This window comes from Leucopleurus acutus (genome assembly GCF_964270905.1).
Source record: "Leucopleurus acutus genome assembly, chromosome: 11".
NCBI lineage: Eukaryota > Metazoa > Chordata > Mammalia > Artiodactyla > Delphinidae > Leucopleurus > Leucopleurus acutus.
Window position 1 is genome coordinate 75403503 of NC_139152.1, and position 16814 is coordinate 75420316.

Here is a 16814-nt window from a genome sequence, read left to right on the forward strand (position 1 = left end):
AGAGAAGGGGAGGGAGGGAGGGAGGGAGGGAGGAAAGAAATGAAAGTTATTAAAGTAAACAATTTTTTTAATTATTAAAAGTAAAAAAAATTAAAAAGTAAAAAAAAAAAAATCCAAAAAAGAAAGAAGAGAGCATCCAAACCAAAAAACAAATCCACCAGTGATAGCAAGCACTAAAAACTATACAAAAATAAATAAATAAATAAATAAATGGACAGACCGAATCCTAGGACCAATGGTAAAAGCAAAGCTATACACATACACAGTCACAAAAAGAGAAAAAGGAAAAAAATATATATATATATCTATATATATATATAAAAAGGGAGAGAGCAACCAAATCAACTCTAAATACTAAACTAAGGTAAATGTAAAACCAGAAACCAGTCAGTCGCATACAGCAAACCCCAAGTCTACAGTTGCTCCCAAAGTCCACTGCTCGATTTTGGGATGATTCGTTGTCTATTCAGGTATTCCACAGATGCAGGCTACATCAAGTTGATTTTGGAGATTTAATCCACTGCTCCTGAGGCTTCTGGGAGAGATTTCCCTTTCTCTTCTTTGTTCTCACAACTCCCGGGGTTCAGCTTTGGATTTGGCCCTGCCTCTGCATGTAGGTCGTCTGAGGGCATCTGTTCCCCTGCCCGAACAGGCCGGGGTTAAAGTAGCAGGCGATTAGGGGGGCTGTGGCTCACTCAGGCCCGGCAGAGGGAGGGGTGCTGAATGCGGGCAGAGCCTGTGGTGGCAGAGGCCGGCCTGACGTTGCAGCAGCCTGAGGCATGTGTCTGTTCTCCCGGGGAAGTTGTCTCTGGATCACGGGACCCTGGCAGCGGCGGGCTGCACAGGCTCCCAGCAGGGGAGGTGTGGATAGTAACCTGTGCTTGCACACAGGCTTCTTGGTGGCGGCAGCAGCAGCCTTAGCATCTCATGCTCGTCCCTGGTGTCCGCATTGATAGCCGTGGCTCGCGCCTGTCTCTGGAGCTCGTTTAGGCGGTGCTCTGAATCCCCTCTCCTTGAGCACCCTGAAACAATGGTCTCTTGCCTCTTCGGCAGCTCCAGACTCTCCCGGACTCCCTCCCGGCTAGCCGTGGCGCACTAGCCCCTTCAGGCTGTGTTCACGCCGCCAACCCCAGTCCTCTCCCTGTGCTCTGACCGAAGCCCGAGCCTCAGCTCCCAGCCCTCGCCCGCCCCGGCAAGTGAGCAGACAAGCCTCTAGGTCTGGTGAGTGCCGGTCGGCCCTGATCCTCTGTGCGGGAATCTCTTGGCTTTGCCCTCCTCACCCCTGTGGCTGCGCTCTCCTCTGCGGCACCAAAGCTTCCCCTCCTCCGCCACCTGCAGTCTCCGCCTGCGAGGGGGCTTCTAGTGTGTGGAAACCTTTCCTCCTTCACAGCTCCCTCCCACTGGTGCAGGTCCCGTCCCTATTCTTTTGTCTCTGTTTTTTCTTGTTTCTTTTGCCCTACCTGGGTACGTGGGGGATTTCTTGCCTTTTGGGAAGTCTGAGGTCTTCTGCCAGCGTTCAGTAGGTGTTCTGTAGGAGTTGTTCCACATGTAGATGTATTTCTGATGTATTTGTGGGGAGGAAGGTGATCTCCCTTCCGCCATCTTGAAGGTCTCGTCAGAACTATTTTAGAAAATAAAAGTGCCATGTTGCTTCTTTCAAATGAGATGTTAAGCTCACTAAATTCAGATAAAAAATGTGATTGTCCCAGAATATTCATTTATCAAACACAATTCTCAGGAAACAGGCGTAACTACAGAGCTACCAAATATGTAAATAGCATAAACCTATCTGTGGTGGCTGCAAAACCAAACCTTTGTCTCACTGAACTGCCTCCGTTTTGTGACACTGAGGTTCCATATTTTATCCTATGTAATTTTTCCTAGAATTGATATTTTAAAATTGGGAAGCAATTTAGCATGTTGCATTGCCCTGCTCTATTAGCCAGGCCAACATTAATGACACATCTTAATAGTATAATGGGCAGTTGGGCATCTAAACTTTACCCTGCCATGGATCAGTTTTGGCAGCTGTGCTTTTTATTCATCAGTCTGATTGAAACCGCTTTCGTGACAGAAGCAAAGATCGTCTTCTTTGTTCAAAATTCCCATAAAAGGCAAAATGGAAGTCTTTGCAGACAGACTGGCGTGCCTGAGTAAATTTATTTTCCTAGGCTTCTAGCCACAACAGTGAGCAAACAAATGTCTTTACCTACATCTTTAAGTATACCATAGGCTAGCGCATTTATAGGATTAAATAATGCTCTTTGCTTTGACTTCTTCCTTGTCTGTTTTAAATCATTGCCCAAACTTGCATTTTTAAATGTTAACCTTATAATTCTTAACCTTTAGCCCTGGGCTATTTGAGCAGTCTATGGCTGTGTGTGTGTTTGTCTGTGGCTGTGTGTGTACACGTACACTGTCTGTGATGTTGGGGGAGGAGGAGGACTGGGCTTTCTTTTTAATCCTCTTTCTTTATAGGGAGCAGACCTCAAAGAGTTTCCTTTCCTAGCTTCTTAACTTCTCTTCCAAGCATAATGATTCTAGACAGACCAAACGACTGACCAGTGATCCATCGTGTTTTTAATCATTTACAGTCTGATTCCTACACGGTGGTGCCTGATATTTGGTTTTGAAGAATGCTTTCCTGAAGAATACATTCAACCCAGAATTTCTGAGCAATAAATTACCTGTGCTGGGGGGCTCTTGACAGCTTGTATTATTTTGCCCTCGTGGAAAATAATGGATGATTTGGAACAATGCTCCCTTTTGAATTAAAATATAAAAGGTTAGAGTTTTAGAGCTCAAGATAATAAGTAGACCCTCAACAAACAGACTGGACCCAAATCTCCCCCAGAGAGCAAAGATTTGACAGGTGAAAACATCGGGGAGAGGAGATAAAAACATAAGCATTTGTACATGACTTGTTTTTGTTCAGGGCTGGGAAAATCTTTTTGTATCTTGCACTGTCCCAGATGCTCAGTCAACTATATAGTTATACTAACATGAGGCAGAGCAGAGCTTTGTGCAAATATTATGATCATCCCAACTTACCCAGGAGAAATCCGGTCTCCAGTTTGGCTAGTGAGCCAACCTCTTTCTATCCCCGACTGGGAGGTGGGGGAGTGGAGGCCAGGGTTCTTGCAATTGTTGGCACTGTGGATAGATCACAAGGGAAACTGAATTTTAGCTGAATATGCATCTGTTTACACATTGGTGCAAATTAATCATCATATATTAAATTATAACGCTATTGTTTAAATGCTTGTAGAAGAAAGGAACAAATGTTTTCATATGTAAGTTCATATGAACCTCCTATAGGTAGTTCCCAGGGCAGAGAATAATCCCGAAGTAATGATGTGACTTAGAAATGGAACTATCTTTTCCTATATATATATATAAAATGTTGTAAGCAGTGGTCAGGTTTCCAGGCTAAACAAAAGTGATCTGAATTTCTAGTTTATTTAAACTACAGTTTTAAAATTTAAGATAAGAGTTAAGATCACTGTCCAAGAGGCAATATACCACATGAGTTAAGAATCAGAGTGCTCGCTTTGGCAGCACGTATACTAAAATTGGAACGATACAGAGAAGATTAGCATGGCCCCTGCGCAAGGATGACACGCAAATTCGTGAAGCGTTCCATATTTTGAAAAAAAGAAAAGAGAGAATCAGAGATACCCACTTTTGAGTCTGGGCTCCCCCGCTCACTGGTAGTGTCACTTTGGGGAGGTTTTGTGACCTCTCTGAACCCAGTTTCCTAGTCTGTACATTACAGGGATCAGCAAACTAGGACCTCTGGGACAAATGTGGCTTGCCATCTGTTTTGGCTCAACTTGCAAGCTAATTTTTTAAATCTTTAAGTATTAAAATCAAAGAAAGAAGAATGTTTCATGACATACAAATATAGTATGAAATTTAAGTTTCATGATCCATAAATAAAGCTTTATTGGAAGATAGCCACGCTCATTTGTTTACGTATGGTCTGCTTTCTATGCTGCTTTTTTGTGACCAGACAGAAAGTTACAATAGGGACTGCATGGCCCACAGAGCCTAAGAAAATTAATCTGTGGCCCTTTACTGAAAACATTTATCTAACCCTGCTGTAATATCTACCTTGCGGTGTTACTATTAGGATTGAATGTTATATAAAGTGTTTAGTGCAGGGAATTAGAGTGAGGAAGCCCTGGGCTTATGTTGCTTCTGAAAATGAATATGGGGCTGTGTGTGAAGACCTCTCAAGGACAGAAAAAAAGACAAACTGGGAAATAATCTCAACATACTATCACTTCCCTCAATTTACAAGAATGAATGCTGGTGTCAGAAGATATTTGTAGAAAAATGGAAATGTCCCCATTTTGTCATTCTGGTCTAACCTAATAGCATCTGGATTATAAATTGCCAGTAGCAATTCAGCATCCATTTTAATAAGAGGTGAAATTTTGCCATAGACAATACTTTATTATTATTTTTATTGTTACTCTATTATTGACTATTTCATGATGGGATGGGAATCTCTATTTAATATATAGAAGCAACTATATTCAATATCCAGTGATAAACCATAATGGAAAAGAATATGAAAAGGAATGTATATATATGTATAACTGAATCACTTAGCTGTACCGTAGAAATTAACACAACATTGTAAATCAACTATACTTCAATAAAATAATTTTTTAAAAAAAAGGAAAGATGCAGATAACCCTCAAAAAAAATAAATATATAGAAGCATGTCAGAGTGTCTAATAATGAAAAAATAGTTATTAAAACACATTTCATGATCAAATAATTTGTTACTGAAGTAAGGATGATGAATGAAATGTAAAGATTCACTCCAGGATGGAAGTTCTTTCCTTCTCTTAACAATAGTAAAAGCTATACTACATCTAGTGCTTCTTCTATCAAGTGCTAGGTAGGAATCTATTTTTAATTCTTCTAACAGCCCTCTGAGATAAGTAGGAAACTGGGAATAAGAATAGTTAATTCCATTGATATGGAAATCTAATACAGATATAGGCCAAGGGGGAGTGTGATGGCATCCTTTGGGGTGTATCCCCACTTTTGGTATAGCCACAAGGGCCCTATAATTAAGCCAAGACTCATTTTTAATGGAAACATGTGGCTTTCTCTCTAAATGCATTTCAAATAACTGTTATTATTAAATCAATAACCAGTAGTACCAATACCACTATTATCAGTAATGCTCACTTATTGTTTCAGTCATAAATTTTTATGACCCACTATGTAACAGACACTGGATTTGGCCCTGGGTACACTATGGAAAACAAAATGAAATTGTTTATCCCATGGATCCTACATTTTAATCAGCAGCAGCAGATAACAATCAAATGAAAATTTTTTTAAATAAACTAGAAAATATCAAGAAATATTAAGTTCTATGGTTGACTACACAGTAGGGGAAAGGGGAAGAACACTTTTGATTAGGTGGTCATATTAGAGTAGGCTACAAGAGTTCTAGTTGTAACCTCAGAGAGATTTAAGGTTATATCTCAGAGACCCTCTCGGCTAGATAAAGGCTTTAAGAATCTTAAAGGCCTTGTCCAAAAGACCCTTACGCTTGGCCCAAAGTAAAATGAAGTCTATCTCAAAGAGACTTGTGGGAGTGGCTTTGTCTAATGGAGTCGACTACAATAAGATTTATAAGAAACTATAACTATGGAAGCACCTACAGCTTTGAATGAATTGAACAGAAATCATTTACACTGAAAAGAGGCTTCTGGGCCCCCAAACTTTAATGAACAGGAAGCAGACTGAGAAAGCTACTCAGCTACAAACACAGGCCATTTCTAAAGAAAAGGAAGATGACTCACTAAAAGATAGGAAGAGCCTCTTGCAGAAAGGAGAACTGAGCCTTAATCAAGGACTGGAAGCAGGTGCCCATTGGATTTCATAATTGTTGTTGACTAGTGACTACTCTGGGCCTCCCTTTACCTTTTTTTTTTTTTACAATTATCTAATCACAGGGTGTATGTATACAAAGGACGAAGGGAAGGTGTCAAACAACTGGTCTCTCAGTTCACTAGCCTTCAAATCAATATAAATTATTCTTTAAAAGCTGTGACTGAGGAACTTCCCCTGAGAAGCCTCCTCTTACCCCACTCTACTTCAAACTAATTTAAATGATGAAATATTCTGAACTTGAGCCTGAACTTGACCCCATAGTGGGATAAGACTTTTGGAGGTCTTGGGAAGGGGCAAGTTCATTCTCCATGTGGGATAATTGTCGGTCATTAGAGTCCAGAACTTTTTTTTTAACTCATCCATCCTCCCTCTCCCCACACTTCTGGCAACCACGGATCTTTTACTGTCTCTATAAGTTTTGCCTTTTCCAGAATGTTATATAGTTGGAATCATACAGAGTGCAGCCTTTTCAGACTGACTTTTTCCACTAACAATATGTACTTAAGCTTCCTCCTTGTCTTTCAATGACTCGGCAGCTCATTTCTCTTTATTGTTGAATAATATTCTGTTGTATGAATGTATCACTTTATCCATTCATCTTTTGAAGAACATTTCAGTTGCTTCCAATATTTTGGCAATTATGAATAAAGTCTCTTTAAGCATTCATATGCAGGTTTTTGTAAGGACAAAAGTTTTCAACTCATTTGGGTAAATAACCTGGAAGCACAATTGCTGGATCATATAGTAAAACCAAATTTAGCTTTGTAAGGAACTACCATACTGTCTTCCAATGTGGCTGTAGCATGCTGCATTCCCACCAACAATGAATAATTAAGAGTTCCTATTTTTCTACATCCTCACCAGCATTTGGTAGTTTAATTTTGTTGTTTTCTTTGTTGTTAACTCTTTGGGAATTTTTGTAGGCAATCATCTGTGAACAAAGACAGTTTTGTTTTGTTTTGTTTTGTTTTCCTTCCCTATTTGTATACCTTTTGTTTCCTTTTCTTATTGTAAAAGCTAGGACTTCTACTATGATGTTGAGTAGGAATGGTAAGAGGGACATCCTTGCCTTGTTCTTGATCTTAGGGGGGAAAAAAAAATCTCATTTCTCACCATTAAGTATAATGTTAGCTGTAAGTATTTTGTAAATGTTCTATATCAAGTTGAGAAATTTCTCTTCTTAGATTACTGAGTGTTTTGTTTTGGGTTTTGGGTTTTTTGTTTGTATTTGTTTTTACTCATGAATGAGTGTTAGATATTGTCAAATGCTTTTTCTACAACTATTGATAAGATCATATAATTTTCTTCTTTATCCTGTTGATGTGATATAGTGCATTACTTGATTTTCAAGTGTTGAACTAGCCTTGTATATCCAGAAAAAAAATCCCACATGGTTATGTTGTATAATTTTTTAATATATTGTTGGATTTGATTTGCTAATATTTGATTGAGGATGTTGCATCTATACTCATGAACAATATTGGTCTCTAGTTTTTATTTCTTGTAATGACTTCTTCTGGTTTTGGAGAATCCAGAATTTTGTCCCCATTTTTTCCTTGATTTCTTGCCTTGAATATTTCTCTTGAGGAGTCCAATTTGATCCTAAATTTGTTTCCTTTCAAATGTGAACTTTTTAATTTTGCTGCTTGAATATTTTTGCGTCTTCTCAGTGTTGCCAGTATTTTGAAGTCTCACAGTGATGGGCCTTAGTGTGATCATTTTCTTAATAGTTCTGCTAGACATTTTCTAGGCTCTGTTTATTTGGAAACTTCATTGTTTTAGTTTTGGAACTTTTTATTGTGTTCTTCATTTACTAATTTCCTCCCTTCTGTTATCTTGTTTGGGGAACTCTTTTTGGTCAGCCTTTGGACTTCCTGGACTGATCTACTAATAATCTTATCTTTTTATGTCTATCATATTTTTCATTTAATTTTGTTCTGCTTTCTATGATACCTTGGTTTTATTATCTAGCTCTTTGGATGAGTTTTTAATGTCTATATTCATATTTCTAGTCTCTAAGAGCTCTAGCTGACAGTTCCACTTTTATAGTATCCTATTGGATGCAATGACTTACTTATCTGAGAACATAAATTATAGTTTTAATTATAGTCTTCATCTATTCTCTGCATTCCTGTTTTCTGTGAGTTCTTTTTTTCTCTTTGATGTCTTTATTTTTAGGTGGGGCTTTCCTCTATAGCCTGGGATTTTTGTTAGCTGTTCATTTTTAAGATTGGGGCATCAGAAGCTTGGATTGAAGGTCTGTGTGAGAACATGAAATCTTCCAGCTGAGAGATTTCTCCTTGAGAGTGATTGATTTGGAATTTTTTCATTTCATATTGGGAATCCCACCCCACAGCCCATCCCATTTTCCCCAAAACATAACCCTCCAATCTCCTGGTAGCAGTGTATGATAAGCATTATGGGGGGCATTAGTTGCATAGTTCAGTGTCTAAACATTTATTTAATTATCTGTTTTTAGTTTGGCTCCTCTCTTCTGCCTTCTGCTCTACCTCCTGTCCCTGAGCTCAGTGCATCTTATTCTTTTTTTTTTTTTTAATAGGGTACCTCTCCATTTACTTAAATTTCCTTTGATGTCTTTCATCAATATGTTGTAGTTTTTACCTCACAAGTCTTGTAGATGTTTTGCTAGAATTATACCTAGGTAATTCATTTGCCTTGTTTTCCATGTGTCCACTGCTAGTATATAGAAATGCAGTTGATTTTTTATTTAAAATTTTCCAGCTTTGTTGACATATAATTGACAAATAACATTGTATAAGTTTAAGGTATATGATGTGATGATTTGATACTTCTGTGTATTGTGAAATTATTACCACAATAAAGTTAGTTAATACATCTGTCACCTCATATAATTACCGTTTTGTGTGTTGGTATGGTGAGAACATTTAAGATCTACTCTTTTAAAGGACTTTCAAGTATATAATATAGTATTGTTAACTATATAGTCACTATGCTGTACATTAGATTCCCAGAACGTATTCATCTTATAACTGGAAGTTTGTACCCTTTGACCAACATCTCATTTTTCCCACCCTCCAGTCCATTCTACTCTTAATTCTATGATTTTTTTTTTTTTTTTTTTTTTTTAGATTCCACATGTAAGTGATATCTTACAGTATTTGTTTTTCTCTGTCTGGCTATTTTACTTAGCATAATGCCCTCAAGGTCCATTCATGTCACAGATGAGGGCCTCTTATTCCGATTCAGGATAAACCTGCAGTCTCCTTCCAGACTCAAGATGGGTGAATCTGTTGACTGCACACACCAGGGAAGAAGATTTTACCTGTCTCTAAAGAGACTTCCCACCACCTTCCTGATTGCAGCATACCTTCCCTGCTTTGTGTAATGCCCTTTCCCAGAGCCTGTGCAGGGATCTGGAGAAAGAACTAAGCACAGTTCTCACTGTCTTTCTCTCCAGCCAGTACTTTTATCCTGCTTTCTCAGCAATACTAACTCCTCCATTCACTTGCCATTTCCTACAAGTAGTTGCCGTTTCAATCTATTATTGTCTCTTCTTGCATTCTTTTTCTTTGCGTTTTTACCATTTTTAATTCCTTTACTTTCACTTTAATGAGGTTTGGGGAGAGAACTGAAATGAAAACCATGTGTTTAATCTTTGTATAATCAGAAAGCTACTGGAATCATTACAAACATACAAAATAAAAATTTAAGGGATAGCGTACTACTTTATTCCAGATATACCAAGGGCATATGATCACTAATCGAAACATGCACTTAATTTAAGCAAAACCAAAATTTGGTCTAAGCATTCATGTCATTAAAGACCACATTTCCTAAACTGTATAATTTGTATAATTCTCTCTCCCTAAAAATGCTATACTAAATAAGGGAAGAATGATCTCCTAGTTGTCTAACATTGACTATGTATCCTTTTCTTATAATATCACTTACATGTGATCTTGTAAAGTCTAAGGAGGCTGAATTTAGGGGTGTCGAAGCCCATACAAATCATAAAGAGGGGAAGTCCTTTCATCCGTGGCACTCCTCGGAGCCTATAAGTACTTTCATTCAAGGGAAAATGAAAATGAAATGATGTAACAAATGATGTCTTTAGATCCCTGGGCACGCAATGGGTCTTTCTCAATATTTTTCCAATATTTAAACTTCTTTTTAATTCTCCTCCTCCATTTTCCCTTTTGGTGGATTCTCCACCGTATACAGTGCCCACCTCCCACTAAGAATATTAAGTGAATCAGATCCTTCTCTCCGTCCCCTCCTGTTTCAGTCAGGCACAACCCAACCTCAGAGTCCTGGGAAAGATTATGCAGGTTGAGCCCCATTCATAAGAACACCCTATCAAGATGGTCAATGGGGACTGAAAATCAGCTGGGGTCTGCTTGCCACGCCTGGCACCTATGGGGCTGTGTCTCCCCAGATGGGATGCCATATTCTACAATAATTCATACAAAAATTCAGTTTGGACTAACAGTAGCTGTGGTCATTCAGATCTTCCTCCCAGGGCTTTGCATTCTAAAGACACCCTCATATGCACCTCAGCTGTAGCAGCTTGTGGATCAGACCAATTCTGCAGGGTTACTTTTTTTTTTTTTTTCTTTTTGCGGTACGCGGGCCTCTCACTGCTGTGGCCTCTCCCGTTGCGGAGCACAGGCTCCGGACACGCCGGCTCAGCTGCCATGGCTCACGGGCCCAGCCGCTCCGCGGCACGTGGGATCTTCCTGGACCGGGGCACGAACCCGTGTCCCCTGCATCGGCAGGCGGACTCTCAACCACTGTGCCACTAGGGAAGCCCTGCAGCGTTACTTTTGATGTGATTTCTACTTCCCATTCCTCAGTTATTCTTGGGTCTTATCAGTTCTGTCCACTTACCTCCCATTAATATTGTGAGGCCCCATAACAGTTCAGTAAATTTCACTTTAGGTGAAGAAGGCCGAGTTGGTGATGATCGTTTAAAACCAAAACTGATACAGAGAATGTGTAAATACATGGATGGAATAGTATTGCCTGTTTCTTTTGGGGATGGGGGACTTGATGGTGCAGTGTGAGAGAAAAGGAGGAGGGTAGGGATATGAAGCAGAAAAGGAGGTTGATAAATTATTGAAAAATGTGAGCTCTGGTTCTTTGTAGTATTCTCTATCAAGGCCTTTCCTCCCACCATCTCCCTACCTTGCCTGCCCCCCACCACAGCTCTCTGACTTGCAGCCTAGTGACAAAAGTGTGAGCTACCTAGTGTTTGGAGCATAAAGCCATTTCTCTGGTGGGCTTTATCCTGGGGATGGCTCTGTCCACACTAATAAGAGCCGACAATAGTAATAGCATACAAAATGGTGGGGATGTGAGCATCAAAGCAAAGAACAATATTCGGCTTGCAACAAGGTCACTTGATTTAGTGTGGGGCTGAGTAGGAAGGAGGATCTCAGGCCACAGGTTTTTTAACTGATCGAGAAACCAGAAAGCAGTGCTTTTTCAAAAAACTGCTTTATGGCAGAACTAGGTAAAATGAGAGTTTGAAAAGAAATAGAAGAAAATAATCAAAAGTCAAAGTTTTTTCCTTAAGTCTGAGACACCACAGGAACAGAAGAGCCTGATTAAAATGAGCCATTTTACCAGATACATATGTTATATTATTAATTCCAGTGCAGTGTTCAAAAATGGAGAGAAAAAGATTTCAAAAGAGCACTCTTAAAAGTAGTGTGAGCTTGGTGTCCTAGGTAGTGTTACCCATAAAGGGAAGAGCAGATAAGCAAATTCAATTTGGAAAATAATGACCCATACTATGAACTGGGACCCATGTGACAAGCTGCTGATACAAAATATAGCAGAAGTCTATGTCATAAAGGCTTGTGCAATTGGAACCTTTCAAAATGATAGAGTACCTGCTGTTTTGTTTTGTTGGCTTTTTTCTTCTAGTCTGTAAGCCTCACTGGACAATAACATAAAACAAGGAGTTTGTTAAGGAAAAAAATATTTTTAAAGTAGATGTAACAGCTGTCTAGGCTAGATGTGAGAAGATGAAAGCATAATGACTGTGGAAGTAGTGAAGGGTGAGGTGTGTACAGAAATTGAGTATATAAGGAGTCTCCCTGATTGGCACTTCATTAATTGCAGTAGGAAGATCCTCTGGTAATTCACACAGAGGCTAGACTAAAGGTTTCTTGCCATTATTCAGTTCACTGTAAGCCATTTGTGGTCCTGATGATGAATACATGTGAAGTTAGCTAAGTAAATCAATTCAGAAGATGCTTGGAAAATGCACAGGTGGACCAAGTGACAATGAAACTGATGACCTATAATATACTGTGATGTATTTTGCTGAGGCACAAATTTGAATCATGGGATCTATAAAGCTGGAGAGCCCAGAGAGTTATTTGGCACATTTTTGTTGTTGTTTATATATCTTTAAATAAATAGTATCTCTTGCCTTTACATAAAAATCAAGATTTTCTTTCACCCCAGGAAAACATCTGGATGGTAATTGCCTGCGTTTAGAGAATAAATTTAGAATGATGGAATGTCACTTTGGGATCCTTTGGGGGTAGTTCAAAGGGATAAATTGTTAGCCTCCAGATTAGTTAAAACTGAGGACAGATTTTGCACCAAATTATAAGAGTATGCTTGTGTTTGTCTGACTTAAAATGTTGGCTCTCTAGTCAACACGAAATGAATTTCATGGAACAAGAAGCAGTAAAACATAGGTATCTGTCCTCCAGAGGAGCTGCAGTAGGAGCCCAACTGGAAGGCATGGCATATCTGCTGTGAGTCTCACGTTGAGAGTCACAAAGGCAGATGCAGGTTTAATTTGCTTGTTGCTTCTCACATGAGCAGGTTCTAGTAAGTGTGCTCCAATGTTTACCAGCTGCAAGTGGTTCATTACTAAACAGGGATTAATAATTTGTGAAAACAATTGTAGGTAGGTCATCTTTGAGAGCTGGTAAAAATGCTTGGTCCTTTATTAGAAATGGTTCAGAAAATAAAAGACAGCATTTAGTTTTGCTGGTGGTTGTGAAAGAAGGTAAGATAAAGAGTGTACTATTGAATGCAGTAGTAGCTCACCTCAGGGATGTGATGAATTGCATTAACAGTGATATTAGAAATAAGAAAATAAGAAAAAAAGGGTGTTATTTGTTAACTGAGAGAACTTTCTGTAGTCTTAAACTGTGATCGTTTAGCACATCAAGGGGAATTCATAGTGTAAACAAGACTTGAAAGGGAAATTTTCAGCTACTTTTGGGATCTAATGGGTTTCAGGTACACTGAGTCATCAGAGTTCACAGATTCGATCTTTGCCAGTTAGTCCCTCACCTAGCATTCCGGTCTGGAACGCTGAGCTAGCTATTTAATATATCTGAGCCTCAATGCTTCATCAGAAATATAGGGTTCAAAACACATACGCCTTATAAGGGTGCTCACAGTATTAAAAGGAAAATAATATCCAAGAAACTTTTTTGATCTCTAGACTACCATAAAAAATAACAAACTATGATTATTTCATGATGAATCCATATGCTAATTTCTAACTCTTCCTATCTGTTCCCCCAAACAAATTTCTTAACAAACAAATTTCTTAACAATGTCTACTAGGTCATTTTCAATTAGCTTAGTCCTAGTTATTCTTTGTTAGTCAATGCCAATATACTGCTTTGATGAACAAAACTATATAATTCACACCACTGTCTGGCTTTTCCCTCAATTAGCCCTAACAGAATTGATTATGTCCATTGAAAGAGAGTGTCACATTTCTTCATCACCTGTTCTTTGTCTATTTTCTGCCATCTCAGCTAATTCCCGAAAAATAAAATATGTTTTAGATTTCATTTCATCTCTTATACTTTGTGGTAGGTAAAAATAATAGCTTCCCAAAGATGTCCCTGGCTTAATCCCTGGAAGCTGTGAATATGTTACTTTACGTGGCAAAAGGAGCTTTGTGGATGTGATTAAGAAACTTGAGATGTGAGAATATCTTGGGTTATGCCAGTGAGTTCATTGTAACTACAGGGGCCTTGTAACAGGGAGGCAGTAGAGTAAGAATCAGAGAAGCAAGGTGACAACAGAAGCAGAGGTTGGAGTGATGTGGAGCCATGAGCCAAGAAATGTGGGCAGCCTCTAGAAGCTAGAAAAGGCAAGGAAATGGATTTGCCCCAGAGCCTCCAGAAGGAATGCATCTCTGCTGATCCATTTTAGACTTCCGTCCTCCAGAACTCTAAGTGAATCAATTGGTGTACTTTAAGCCAATAAATTTGTGGTAGTTTATCACAGCAGCAATAGGAAACCAACACAGCTATTTTTTTTTTTTTTGCGGTACGCGGGCCTCTCACTGTTGTGGCCTCTCCCGTTGCGGAGCACAGGCTCCGGACGCGCAGGCTCAGCGGCCATGGCTCACGGGCCTAGCCGCTGCGCGGCATGTGGGATCCTCCCGGACCGGGGCACGAACCCATGTCCCCTGCATCGGCAGGCGGACTCTCAACCACTGCGCCACCAGGGAAGACCATGAGTAATTTTTTATTTGTTGGTGGAGGGGTGTTAGTATTGGTGATATAGGTTTTATAACTGAGTCAGGAAACCAAAAACAAAGAAAATGTCAGTCAGCCAAACCAAGAGCTGCTATCAGGGCTTCTCTATGTCTCACATAGGTTATAACAATAACCAGGAACTTGGCAATTTAGAGACTCAAAGAACCTCAAAACTAATCAAAGCAATACTGAAATAGTTGCTAGAATATTTATCAGCTGAGAAATTTAGGGAAGGACATAAATGGTGTGTAAATATTGTGAACTCTAAGTTATTCAAATCTTCGTTATTTTTTTTTCCCACTCTATACAGCTTCCATTTATACCAGGCCAGCCATATCCCATTTAACTCTTCCAGCAACTCTGGAAGCCTATATGGTTAATATCCTCCATCCTAATGGGGAAATTGGGGCTGAGACAGAACAATTTATGTAATTCAGCCACTCAGCTCATAAGTATTAAGTCCCCACGGAGCCCTAATTACAAGTTGCAATGTAATTTTTAAATGTCAGTCATTTCCTTGTCTTCACAAAGAAAAGATACTCTTTTTTATCTTTTGTGTCCCCAGCACCTAGCCCAGTGACTGCTACGTATGATACACTTAATTTGCTGATGGAATAAATAGATGACATAGCTATTCTGTGGCTAACTCTTAGGTTGAAGAGTGCACAATTCATCAGGTTTGGACCCCCGCTACAGTATCTCATCTACTAAGTTCAAACAACACTTTGCCCCGTACTCCATGATACCTATGGAAATATAAAAAGACCTTTGTTGAGATTATTTTTTAAATAAATCACTTAATATATAGTAAAATGTGTAGCTATTTAGCTTAAAATGGGTTTCTGGATTAGTCAGAAGTCACTATTAGGTTAAATAATACAATAACAATGACTCCAAGAAGAAAACAAAGCAATAGAGTTTCTTTAACAATGTGGTAAGAAATTCACTGGAGTTAAATGTTTAATCAAAAACATTCAATAAAAGTAGAATTGCTCCTGAAAGCCAGGCTGCATTTTTGGTGAATTAACTAGACAGATTCTACAAACATTTGTCTAAGCCATTATCTGGAAAATCACTTTCAACGTTAATATGATGAAAATATATTATCCACGCTAATAACAATGTCCCATCTGTTTAAACACTTTACAACCTACTGAAAGCCATACCTGCAGAAGGCCTTATGGCTCTGAATTTAAAAACAGTTGCAAGTTGAATGCATGTGGCAGAATTACCTGGTAAACAGGCCCTATGAGCTTCCTGTTAAAAGGGCTTCTTTGGTACTGTGAACTAACCTTTCAAAATAAACTACCAGAACCGGCCATGGGCACATTGTACAGGGCCACGGACTATCTCTAACCAGTGATAAGTGACTGCTCAGTTCTAAGATATTTTATTTTATTTTATTTCTGGCTGTACCACGTGGTGTGTGGGATCTTAGTCCCTGACCAGGGATCAAACCCATGCCCCCTGCAGTGGAAGCATGGACCCCTAACCAGTGGACTGCCAGGGAATTCCCTCTAAGATATTTTATTGTAACTGCTTCTTCAAGACTGAAAGGTATCTGATATGAAAACCCAAAAGATAAGCAAAGAGTACAACCCCAGATAAAGTCTGTTTATAAGCCATGAGTGTTTAATGCTCAACAAATTTAGAACATTTATTACCCATCCAGTTATCAAGGAATATAAAAAATTTGAAGGTATAAAGCCCATTATTTCAGATTTAAATCACTTTAAGCAAGAAGGTAAGCATTTCTTCCCTCAATGAGAACAGAGTACAGTACAGTAATATTTCAGTTTGGTAGCAAACTAGGAGTAAACCAACCCAGAAATATCCAAGGGATACATTAACCAAATGATTAAGAACATTAATACAATTCAAAATAGTGAAATAGCCCTACAATATGAAAAGCACTATTCCCTTTCATAGGGAGAATGTGGGTCAATGTGTGAATACTGGATACTAACATATGTAGTTGGATTTTCACAATAAAGTTTTCAATTTACAAAGCATGTTGTATATGTTAATGAATTTTTATAACAACTCTGTGTGGTAGGTAAGTTTAGAACCAGCTTCATTTTCCAGATGAGAAAGCAAAGACTTATAGTGACTTAGTTATTGTCCAAAGTCACAAAAATTTTAAAAGCTACAGTAGAAAATTTTGGTCTAAGGCTAGTGTACATTTCTCAGTCTTTGCCCCTGCTTCAGCATCTCAACCAGTCCTGCTGTATTTATCAGTAGAGATTTTAAAGGGGTTACCTACAAATGATACTCCAACAAAGAATAAAGGTCTTAATAGGCTGCAAATTCTAGAAACATTAAATATATCAAATTCAAAAATATTATAGTACCCTTTTGGATATACTAAAAAGGTACTATGTT